This window comes from Tenrec ecaudatus, chromosome 1 (genome assembly GCF_050624435.1).
Source record: "Tenrec ecaudatus isolate mTenEca1 chromosome 1, mTenEca1.hap1, whole genome shotgun sequence".
Lineage (NCBI taxonomy): Eukaryota > Metazoa > Chordata > Mammalia > Afrosoricida > Tenrecidae > Tenrec > Tenrec ecaudatus.
The window spans coordinates 171,661,819-171,672,334 of record NC_134530.1 but is presented as its reverse complement, the minus strand read 5'-3'; the positions used below and the strand labels follow the sequence as shown (position 1 = coordinate 171,672,334).

At 42.7% G+C, this 10,516-nt stretch overlaps 1 pseudogene; it reads left to right on the top strand.

The window, feature by feature from the left end:
- The first annotated feature begins 8,532 nt into the window (after positions 1-8,532).
- On the top strand, positions 8,533-8,604 carry LOC142438319 (U7 small nuclear RNA; annotated as a pseudogene).
- Positions 8,605-10,516: the final 1,912 nt, after the last annotated feature.

The window sequence follows — 10,516 nt, the reverse complement described above, 5'->3', positions numbered from 1 at the left end:
CTTTATCCTCCTATGGCTTCCCTATCAGGGGAGTGCTCCAGAAGGCTGGTGGGTTGCCTGCTTTCATGTTGCAGAGGTTGGACAGAGGTTCCTGCAACAGCTTGGAATATTGATGAGTGTTGGATGAGCTGCCTTATGCCTCCAGGTACACAGGCAGGAATTACCAGTGAGAAGTTGGGTAGAGTATCCCCTGGAGGGAAAGCAGGGCTTTCCCTAGCCTCCAGCTAGCTACTTGGTTGAGCTCACCTAGCTGGGTGTGGTACAGGTGTAAAAGCCCTAGGCCAAAGGGAGCATTCTGGAGGTCAGCATTGGAGTGTGAGAGAACAGGAAAGAGACAAAGAGGAGGAAAAAATTAATAAAGTAAGACCATTTAGACTGTGAGGGAATATAGGGAAGAGAGGGAAACAAAAGCAACTATGTAGCTGAGTCCCACTCCCCACCCGTGGAGCTGAAAGGGTTTAGTCTGCAAGGGTTTAGTCCCTGTATCGAGGCAGTGTGGCAAGCTGCAGCTGAGCTGATAGAAAGCCACTGAGCAGCCTTCCAGGGCTGTGGGGGAACAGAGAGCAGAGATGTAAACAAAAGCAACAATGAAGCTGAACCCCAAAGCCCCAGCCCCTCAAAGCCCAATGGGTCTGTGTCTACGTATCTTTATGATTCTCCTCCTGCATTCCAGCAGTATTGAATTTCCTTCTAAACAACTCTCCTGGGCTGGATTCTTCGGAGTCCCTCTGGTATGTGTCACTCCATCGCCATCTTCCTGGAAGTCCCCTCGGTATCATTGTCTTTCTATGGAGTCATGGTTACTATGGTTCACTCAAATGAAGAGCAAAAACAAGCAAAATGCCAAATGTTTTAATGCACTAATACAAGCACTATGTGATGTCTGAGTGAGAGTGGTGCTCAGGATGAACTTTCCTCCTTTTGTGTCCTCTCTGAGACGTGGCACATGATTCACTCTGGGCTCAGACAGGTTTTTTCAAGTTATATTGTTGGGTAAACTATCAAGAAAAATTACCAACACCAAGCAGACTTTTTTGAACTTTGCTTTTCAAGTAGTGGAGGGTTCAAGGTTAAAGCCATTGGACAACTAAGGCATTAGTGTACATACAATCTTGTAGGAGATAGCCTTTCTTTGAAGGACAACTGTGGCTGGGGTCAGGAGGGTGTCACAGTCATCTAGAATGAGATCATTTATTTAAGACCCTCTCCCTGCCCTCAGTGGGGACCTTGGTTCCTGGAAGGTGACCCCAAAGTCACAGTCCCATCTTCAATTCCCCCTTAGTCTCTAGTTTGACCATTTCTCAGCCAACATGAGATAGCTTTGCTTTCATGGAAGGAGCCTTAGATTTTGACTCAGAGTTCTGGGAATACAGGCAGTGGGTGGGGTGTGTCTACTCTTCCTTGACAACAGTCTCCTACACTAGTTCCATGGCTCCTTACATTGTTTACTAATGCATGTGTGAAGCTATGCCCACATGCTCTAATTTTTCCTTAAAAATATGTATATCTACTGTATGCTACATATTAGACTTAATCTTTTCCCTTAAGGCATTCATATTGAGTGGAATAGAGAAGGAAATGCAGAATCACCATTTCATGTGGAGTGTATTATCAGAATACAAAGGACTGTGGGAACACAATTGAAGCTCTCCCACTTCTGCTAGTGGAACATAGTTGCTTTTCTGGGGAAGGTGACATTGTGCTGAATTTCAAAAGATGGGTGGAGTTCAGAAAGTATTAAAAGAGGCTGCTATTAGATGGACTTTGGGTTTCTACTTAAATCCTGCCTCAGTACAAGAACGATTTGTTCTAATAATGTGGCACTGTATGATAACTTACTTCCTGACACGTTTGCTGAAGACATAATGGATGCATAAACAAATGTGGTAAAGAAAGCTGATGGTCAGGCTTGACTAGGAAACACTCACAAAGGCCAACAAACAGACCTTGAACTATTTATAGGCTTTTCCATTTTTGTCAGTGGCTTTCTTTTTGTTATTTTGTTTTTGTTTGTTGTTATTTTGACTTCATTTTTTGGTTGTTTTGTTTGGCTTTGGCTGGTTTTCGTGCTTATTAATGTCTCTGCATGTCTATATAGATAAGATAGGCAGGATAAACAATTCGGAGACGAAAAGAATGGGGACCTATGATTCTGGAGAGATACGGGAGAAGGGGAGGCGGGAGAAGAGAAGGTGGTGGTGGAAACCAAACCAGGGTTAAAGGAGCAGCAAGTGAACTAAAATCAATGGTGTAGGATGCCTAGAGGGGCTTAATCAAGGGAAATGTAGCAGTGACTATGACTAAACCTGAATGAAGGCCAAACATGATGGTGGGACAAGAGGAAAGTAAAAGGAAATAGAGGAAAGAAGCAGGAGGTAAAAGAAATTTATAGAGGTCTAAATACAGGCATGTACATATATAAATATATTTATATATAATGAGAGGGGAATAGATCTATGTACTTATATCTCTAAGTTAAGAATTAAGGTTGCTGATGGACATGGGGCCTCGACTCAAGTACTCCCTCAGCACAAGAACACTTTGTTCTAATAATCTGGCTTTCTGTGATGCTCACCATCCTGACACAATCACTAAAGACAAAATGGGTGCCTAAGCAAATATGGTGAAGAAAGCTGATGGTGCCTGGCTATCGAAAGATATATTGTCTGGGGTCTTAAAGGCTTGAAGATAAACAAGTGGCCATCTAGCTGAGAAGCAACAAAGCCCACATGGAAGAAGCACACCAGCCCATGTGATCATGAAGTGTTGATGGGATCAGATATCAGGCATCTAAGACCCAGAACAAAATCATGCTATATGTGAATTGGGGGGAGGGTGGGGGCCATGGAGTGAAGACCCAAAGCTCATCTGTAGACAATTGGGCATCCCCTCACAGAAGGGACACAAAGAAGAGGCGAGCCAGTCAGGATGCAGTAAAGCACCAATGAAACACACAACTTTCCTCTAGCTCTTTAATGCTTCCTTCCCCCCACTATCATGACCCCATTTCTACCTTACAAATCAGATTAGACCAGAACATGCACACTGCTACAGATAAAAGCCCACAGCAAGGGGAATCCAGGATAGATAAACCCCTCAGGGCCAACAATGAGAGATACCAGGAGGATAAAGGGAAGGTGGGGAGAGAGAGGGGGAATCAATCACAAGGATCAAGCTATAACTCCCTCCCAGGAGGACAAACAACAGAAAAGTAGGTGAAGGGTGACAGAGAACATGTAAGATATGAAAATAATAATCTATAACTTATCAAGGGTTCATGAGGGAGGGTGAAAATGAAGGGCTGATATCAAAGGCTCAAGTAGAAAGAAAATGCTTTGAAAATGATGGCAACAAATGTACAAATGTACCTGACACAATGGATGGATGTATGGATTTTGATAAGAGCTGTACGAACCCCAATAAAATGATTTAGAAAAAAAAAGAAAAAGAAAATAATGATGGCAGCATATGTACAAATGTCCTTGACACAATGGATGAACGTATGGATTGTGATAAGAGATGTAAGAGCCCCCAATAAAAGTATTTAATTAAAAAAAGAAAGCTGATGGTGCCCAGCTATCAAAAGATATTGTAATTAAACAAATGCCCATCGACCAGGGAAGCAACAAGGCCCACATGGAAGATGCACATCAGCCTGTGTGATCATGAGGTGTCGATGGAAAGAGGTATCAGAAGTTTAAAAACATGCAACCAACTTGATGTGAATGGGCTTGGGTGCAATAGAGACACCAAACTCACCTGCAAGGTAGTTGGACAGTCTCTCTCAGAAGGGCAACAGGGAAAAGATTATAAATCTGGGGTGTGGTATGACGCTGATAAGCCATATACGATGAAAAATATCCTCTAGTTCATTAATATTTCCTCCCCTTATTATTAAGGTTGTTATTTGTTCCACCTCATTAATCATGTTAGATTTGGGTACGTTCGTTTGTATATTTAAGATTGGTTGGTACATGAAAGACTAGATACATAACCCTGCAGAAACAGTAACAGGAGCAGTGGTTCCCTGAGGGTACAGGAAGAGAGGGGTTAGGAAGGGAGGAATAGGGAGTTGTTAGCACTGATGATTGTATAACTTGACTTGTTGGGATTGAACAAAAGAATTAGGTGTGAAAGGATATACTGGATTGTGTAAGATATGTCAATAAAACTATTAAAAACAAACAAACTTGGAATGGTAGAATAAGGTTGTTCTCTTAACAACACTTTGATTAAAAATCCCCAAATTGATAAACTCTTTTAGGATTTAAAGAAAAAGAGGCTGTTGTTGTGAGGTTCCATAGAGTTGATTTCAACTCATTGTGACTATATGTGATAGAGTAGAACTGTCCCATAGCGTTAAAATAAAAAAATACTTTTTATTGACATAGAATTCACATATCATACATTTCAATAGTTCAATCCTATTAAAGAGTTTTATGGGCTATAATCTGTGGGGGAAAGGCCAGCTCCCCCCTCCAACTAATTACGGGTTCAATAGGCGCAACTGTACAGTTGTTATTTATATAAACATATATAATAAAGTCATAGAAAATGAGAGGAGAGAGTAAAATAAACAAGTCAGACACATTTCATGGTAGCATGCTCACCTCCTGGATGGCCATGATCTCAACAGCCAGGTCCGCACACAGCACGGGGAGAGAAGGCCCGGGAGAGCATGAACAGGAGCCAGATTTATTGCTAACCAAGGCTTATCTGTCTTTTTAGGGGGTGTGATTACAGGTCACAAGAAGAGGCTGTACAATAGGCAATAGGAGGGGGATACACAATGGGCATAAGTGTAAACAGGAAGGGGATGAGCTAGGGGTGTACACGTGATAGGAAGGAGAGGGACTAAGGGCACACATGTGACAAGAAGGGCGGATCTTAGATTCCTGATAGCGGCCTAACCTTGGTCATCCTTGAGTGGGCTTGACCTCCTGGGCTCTCCTTCAGGAAACAATTTACTACTATCCTTATCAGCAGGGAGTGGGCCCTACTAGTTGTGGGATGAACAGGGGTGTCTGCTTGCTCTGGATGGCTCATAACCCCTGTTGACCTGCAAGTGTATAGTCATTCGCCAAGTGTAGCAAGCAGCTAAATTTGGCATATATTTGGGGGTGGCAAATCTGTTTCCCACAATAATACTTACAGGAGTGGATTGAAAATCCTTTGTCCTGATGAATTGCTGGCTGGGTTCTAACTACCAGCCTTTTAGTAACCATTTGAATTTAACCATTGCACCACCAACGCTCCTTAGCAAGTATATGAAAGAAACCAGAAAAATTTACTGCCATCGAGTCAATTCCAATTCATGGCAGCGGGTGGTGCAGGAGTTATGAACTGGCTGCTAAGTACAGGGTCGCACTTTAAAACCATCAGCCTCTCTGTGGGAGAAAGAAGAGCCTTTTTATTCCTGTAAAATGTTAGAATCTTGGAAACCCACAGGGACAGTTCCATCCTGCTGTATGGGGGCACTATGATGGTAGCAAGGATAGAAGAGTGTATATTTGGTGCAAACGAGGAGAATGTTAAAGACCAGTGGTATTTGAGAGAGCATGATGTACTGAGGGAACAGTAAGACATTTTGCAATTTTGGAGCATAGGGTGCTATATTGGAATGAAGGAAGGAGCTGATTGTGGACATATTTACAGGAGTTGTTAGGCAAACTAGTGCAGGGCTAAAAGGTGTCCCTTAACGTATGCCCAGAGAGCCAAGCACAGGAACAAGGAGTGGTGCACTGCACATGCTCAGAGGCTCAGGTTTCCTGCTGGTAGGCATGGGTGGGTGCTAAACCTGGATTGGCCCACCTAGGCCAGGTGAGTTCAATTCAGCCAATGGGGTCGATCAGGGCTTGTTCACCACGCCTCCCCCTGGAATCCTTGAAAAGTCAGGAGCCTAGTGTCGAGAGGAAGAGAGAGAACTTTGCATGACGCTGAGCAGCTTCCGCCAGGCTGCATGGTCGGGAGGAGTCCTATGGGTGCCGTGTAAACCTGAAACTTCTTCTTTCATAAAACTCACTTGGATCACGAACCAGGCTTCGGCGTGAATTCTTTCTCGCATGGAGCCAAGAACTGAGGTAACTCTAGCTCCAGAGAGATCTAACAGCGTCAGGGTGAGGAGAAACTCACATTATGTCAAAAGTTTGGAATTTATACTGAGCGTGATGTGACCCATTTGAGGGTTTTGAACATAGTAATTTTTGTTTTATAAAAGTCACGCTGATAACCAAAGGGGTGTTTTGAGTGAAGATAATGTAAATTAGGGACTAGGAGTTCAGTTATGCAGCAGGTGTAAAGGTTCAGATGTGAAGTATTAAAGGCTTGAATAAAGGCTTTCTTGATAGGGACAGATGAACATGGATGGTCCCAGAGGTAGCCAAGTGCTGTGGAATCAAGAGTTCTTGAGCACATGATTATGGGAGACAGGAATTGAAGAAGACAAAAAATGACTTGGAGTTTTTGTTTTGGATGACTGAGACCTATGAATTAATTAAGGTAGTTTGGTAATAAGATGAGGAACAGGTGCAGGGACACCAAGAGGTAATTTCATTTTTCTCAGGTGAAATTTGAGATGCTTTTGAGATATTCCAGGTTGTTGTTGGATATGGAGGTCTTAAGCATAAGAAAATCAGAGCTAGTGTCAGATTTGGAAGTGATTGGTATACTAATCACAATCAAAGTCATGGAAGAAGCTGAGCCGCATCAGGGAGAATGAGGTATTGATTGAACCTTGAGGAATGATATTCAGGGGCTTGGCAGAGGAAGATCAGCCAGCATATGGGTCTGAGAATAAATACTAAATAAAGGTGGAATGGATATCAGGAGACAGAGCTTTCCTTTAGCAGTCACCCCAGGGTTTTATGGGAGTAAAGGGGACCAATGCTATGGAGACCATGTAGATCGAGGACCAAAGATTCCAGGGAATAGGACCATTAAGAGTTGGCTGGGGTCATCTCACTGTCTCTCCTCCCCTTGTTCTTTGTTGCCCAGCTCTGTATTGAAGGGGGTGGATTCTTTTCAGAGGACAATTCCAGGCAGTGTGGGAATCTCTCTGCTTTTGATTGGGATGGATATGGAGTTCGCTGATGGTGCCGCTACAATGGGGTGATAATGGAGGCTTCTGTTCTATGGATGAGATTTGTCTGGTGCAGGTTCACAACTGACTCCCAAGCCTGAATTCAGAAAACCCAGAATGCTACCCATGGGGAGAACATAAGAAATCACCTCAATGAGTTACTCTGTGTTTCTTTGAATTCTTTTGACAAATTGGATGAGACTCTAAGGGATGTTTAAAAAAATAATCTTTGTTCTAGCGAATTTCTTTTCAGATATTCTGGGTTTAGAATTTCAAGACATAATTTTTCCAGAGCATCAATATGCCACTCTTCCTAAAATATTCTGGATTAGATTAAAGGCAGGGGACAATCCTTAATTCTAATTCTACCCAATTTACCCTTATTTTGTTATCAATGTTTTTAATATAAACATCTTAAAGGAGAAACTATGACTATTATTTAGATTTAGTAGAAAAAGAATAGTGGGCATGTGTACACATTTCCTTAATATCCTAGATTTAGCACTTAAGAATAGTTTAACTGTATGGCTTACAGATTCTGTGCTTGTACTTCAGTTTCATATTCAAAGGCAGATAAAGGTTTAATCCAGGTCTCAGTGTATCCTATGTTCAAATCGGATGATAACTTGCACCAGTCCTGGCTCTTGCGTTAGAATCACCAGTAGTTTAAAGTTGCTTTGCTCAAAATGCAAATCTGATCATAGCATTTCCTTTAGATCAGCCTTTCCCATACAACACTCTTTCTCCATTGATCCTCAGGGACTATAACAAACAAACAAACAAACACCAAACTCACTGCCAGTTAGTCCATTCGATGTTGACTCATATTGACATTATAGGACAGGGTAGAACTACCTCTTTGGGTTTCCAAGACTGTAACTCTTTACAGGGATAGAAAGCCCTAAGGAGTAGCTGGTGTTTTAGAACTGCTGACCTTGCAGTTAGCAGCCCAACATGTAACCACCATGCCAGCAGGGATCCAGCAGCAGTCCTCAAATGGGCTGGGAGGTAGGGGAGGACAGCGCTGTTTTGACCTCAGGCAGGATTACTGCAATTATCCAAGAGAAGCCACAGGAGACCTAATTAAATTTAAATTTCAAATAAGCAGTGAATAATATTTTCAGTGTATGTCCCATGCAATAGCTTATCTGTCAATCCTGCCCCCAGGGAACATTTGACGATGTTTGGAGCTGTTTCTGGCTGTGAGGAGAGGAAAGGTGTGAGGTGAAGAGAGGGGAGGAGTTGGACTGGCTCTAGCAAATAGAGGCATCAATGCTGCTCAGCATCCGTCATCACACTGTACCTCTGGTTCCCCAACAAGATGAATCTGTTTGAAATATCAACAGTGCCACTGTGGGAAAACCCTGGACTAGAGCATTATAAGTTTTCTAGCGTAAAAGTCATGGGGCCATGGCCTTTGGTATCTGAAAACAACAGAGGAAAAGATATTTCAGTAGTGTTACAGCTCTTTTAGAATTTGTCTAGCAGGTTTTCTGTGTTTTTTTTTCTCTTTCCGGAAAACCCATTTAAAAAAAAAGAAAGAAAGAGAAAAGAAAAAAAGATGTTTCATTAGCAACAACAAAAACCCAATGATGGTTTTTGGTTAAGCCTGACCTTTAAGGCCAGCCACTCTCCGTGTTTTTGCCTCTTTTTAAAAATTACATTCTATCTTTTTCTGTCTTCTAAATAATCCTCTGTTCTTTACTTCCAAGCCCTGGTGGCCTAGTTGGTTATATCCCTGGAAGGTCAATAATTTGAACCCACCAGTCACTCATAGGGACAAAGATGAGGCTGCCTGCTCCCTTAAAGATCCACATCCTTGGTGACCCGAGGGACGGTTTTGGTCTAGCCCAGAGTCACTAGGATTTGAAAATGACTCGATGGTAATGGGTTTGGTTCTGGGGAACAGAAAGATTTGTCCCAAGTTGTCTCCCACAAATATATGCCAAACCCAAGATGCTGCTTGGTATACATGGGAAATGGCTGTACACTAGGTCATTGAATGCAGGTTGGAGATTATTCTCCTGGAGCAACCAGACTGTATAGTCTGACTCGCCCTAAGTAGGGCCCACTCCCTTCTGATATTGTTCCCTTGAAGGAGTGCCTGAAGGCAAGCCTGGGACCGCTCAAGGATGATTAACTTTAGGCTCCATATGGAGTCTAGGGTCCACCCATCTTGCCACATATGTGCCCCTGTTCCCTCCCTTTACTATTGCGTGTACACCCCTAGGTCATAGGGGTGTCTAGGAGTATGGGAGAAGTCGGCCAAAAGAAAGTGTGGCAAAGTGGTGAGATCCTACAGTGTATAGGACCTGAATGCCAAACAGGCCTAATTAAAAACCAGTGGTAACTCTTACCCCAATTAACTTGTGGAGAAGAGATCTATTACAGCAATGGGAAGCTAGATTATATATCCCTCCACAAAATTCCGTTGCACGGAACATTATGAAAAATATGGGCTACAAAGGAAATGGACTTGGGAAGGATGAGCAGGGAGATCCATCACCCATTAAGGTGACTCCCCCAAATGACCGCCATTTTCAGATTTGTAACTGGGGCCGCTGTGGTAAAGCCTGCACCCATCAAGCTAGCTTGGAAGTCAAATGACCCAATTTGGATAGAACAGTGGTCCCTTATAATGAGAAGTTGCAGGCACTATACAATCTAGTTCAAGAGCAGCTGAGAGAAGCTCATATTGCAGAAACTCTTAGCCCCTGGAATTTCCCTGTATTTGTAATTAGAAAGAAATCAGGCAAGTGGAAGATGCTCATAGACTTAAGAGCTGTTAATTTCATTGTACAGCCTATGGGGACTCTGCAGTCAGGACTTCCTTCACCTAGCATGATTCCAAAAGATTGGAATAAGATTGATTGTTTTTATACTATTCAGTTAGATCCGGCTGATCAAAAAAGATTTGCTTCCACCGTCCCAGAACTAAACCACAAGGCTCCTAATAAGAGGTACCATCTTAAAACGCTGGCTCAAGGCATGGTTAACAGTGCAATGATGTGCCAATTTTTCATCGGGAAAGTGTCAGAGCCTGTCAGAAAACTTTTCTTAGAGGCTTATCTCATCCACCACAGGGATGATATTTTAATAGCTGCACCTAACAATGACATGCTACAACAAAGTTACATGCACATCAGTGAAGCTGTCTGTCTCTCAGGCAGGATTGATAATTGCCCCTGATAAGATTCAAACCACCAGTCCTCATACTTATTTAGGAACAGTGATACATAAGAAGACCACAATCAGGCCACAGAAACTTGAGATTAGAAAAGATCATCTTAGGACATTAAGGGACTTTCAGAAGCTCCTTGGGGACATACATAGGGTGAGATCAATTTTAGGCATTCCCACAGAAGAGCTCAGACTAAAGCCGGAGGGGAGCTGGAGTTTGTAGAAGAAGGAATGAGTCAAGGAAAGATGTATCGAGTT